The sequence below is a fragment of the Tupaia chinensis genome, unplaced genomic scaffold, assembly GCF_000334495.1.
Source record: "Tupaia chinensis unplaced genomic scaffold, TupChi_1.0 Scaffold146687_1, whole genome shotgun sequence".
In the NCBI taxonomy this organism is placed as follows: domain Eukaryota; kingdom Metazoa; phylum Chordata; class Mammalia; order Scandentia; family Tupaiidae; genus Tupaia; species Tupaia belangeri.
The window spans coordinates 4,775,343-4,776,845 of record NW_006206544.1 but is presented as its reverse complement, the minus strand read 5'-3'; the positions used below and the strand labels follow the sequence as shown (position 1 = coordinate 4,776,845).

At 38.7% G+C, this 1,503-nt stretch overlaps 1 protein-coding gene across 4 annotated transcripts in view; it reads left to right on the top strand.

Moving 5' to 3' along the window:
- Positions 1–966: 966 nt before the first annotated feature.
- The window catches only part of LRRC39 (leucine rich repeat containing 39), a 32,711-nt gene continuing 32,174 nt past the window's right edge, over positions 967–1,503 (top strand). For 3 of the 4 annotated variants that reach the window (XM_006169026.3, XM_006169027.3, XM_006169025.3), the window contains exon 1: positions 967–1,100. The gene's annotated coding sequence lies outside the window, so the exon portion shown is untranslated. The remainder of the gene's footprint in view (positions 1,101–1,503) is intronic. The other variant, XM_006169024.3, reaches the window with a different exon arrangement.

Genomic DNA, 1,503 nt, shown 5'->3' with positions numbered 1-1,503 from the left:
GGTCTAGTGGCCCCCTTTCTCTCCCCCTCTCTCTCTCTCTCTCTCTCTCTCTCTCTCTGTCCTTTTCTAGTCAAATTAAAATAAATATATAAAATAAATAAAGTTAAATAATAATTCTTAAAAAAAAAAAAAAGAATCTAGAATTAAGTCCTACCCATGAAAGCTGAAGAGATACAAGTTGAGAGGAAAGTGAATTTGAAGCCTGGATGCAGAAGTTCAGGGCTATTACTTATTTTTGTCCATACATTCATTCTAACTTTTCTTGAAGCATCTGCGCTTTTAGTTAAAATATTTGCAGATCTATGGTGTACTAGATAGGGGTTTTATCATGCTGTACATTAGCATGTTTTCAAGTTTCCCTGCTTGGAATAGATTAATTAAATTCTGGGGCTGGGCAGTGGTGTAGCAATGAAATACTGTATGTGTGCATGACCCAGAATGGCTGAGCCTGGGGGAGGATTGTGGAGTCAGGACCTTGTTGGGAGTATTGTCTCTACCTCCCTCTCTTCCTCTCTTACACTTGGAATAGATAAAGTTTTTAAGGATTAAATTATATTAAATATTTGGGACCAGCAGTGGCATGGTGGTTAAGCTACTGGACTCCTACATGGCTGACTGGTTCGAGTCCCAGACCTGGCAGCTTGGTTTTGCTCTTTCTCTCTTACTGTCTCTCTCTGGTGAGCACAAGTACCCTTAATTTAAAATTTAAAAAATAATAAATAAAAAAATTTTTAAATTATATTAAATATTCAAAATATTTAAGTCACAAAAAGTGAAAGGATCTTCAATAGGAATTATTTTTCACAAACTTAGAGACCTGATGGTTTTATGGTATGTAGTAAAGCCTTTTGCAGTTCACGGAATGCACTCACGTACATTATCATTTGATCCCTTGCACAGCAGCCCCATGTGATTCTTGCTATTCTCAGCTTTGTCCAGGAACTAAAATTAGAACTAGGCTGACATTACATTTCATTTGGTTACACCCTGACTGAAGATCTTCATCACTTAGAGTCACGCTGAAAAAATTCCCTCTGCAGTCCACCTTCACAGATAACCACCAACTTTGGTCATATCAGCTTTGGCATCCACCAACAATGGTAAGTATATTTTGAAATCATTTCCCCACCCCCCATTCTTTGCATGTAAGTAAATGGTTGACAAAAGTCTTCACTGTGACTATTTGTCAAAATATTCAACCAATCTTGGAATGAAAAAGTCCTTTGGGAGTTTCATAGTCACTCATGTAATTGTTCTCTCTTGCAAGACAGATTTCTCTGCAAGTAAGCAGCATTTCTTCTGAGACTGTATCACGTTTGCTTCCTTTTGGTTCTGGGAAGCCAACTCTGCCAGTCATATGATTGCCGTGCTCTCCTCCCTGCCATGCTCCGTGCTTTTCTGTTAGGGTACTAGTCAAGGTAGAGACACGATCCTGTGCTGAAGGAAGAAAAGTGTGCCCCAATTTTGACACGTTTTCCTCTAAGGAAAGCTCGTCATTTGTAG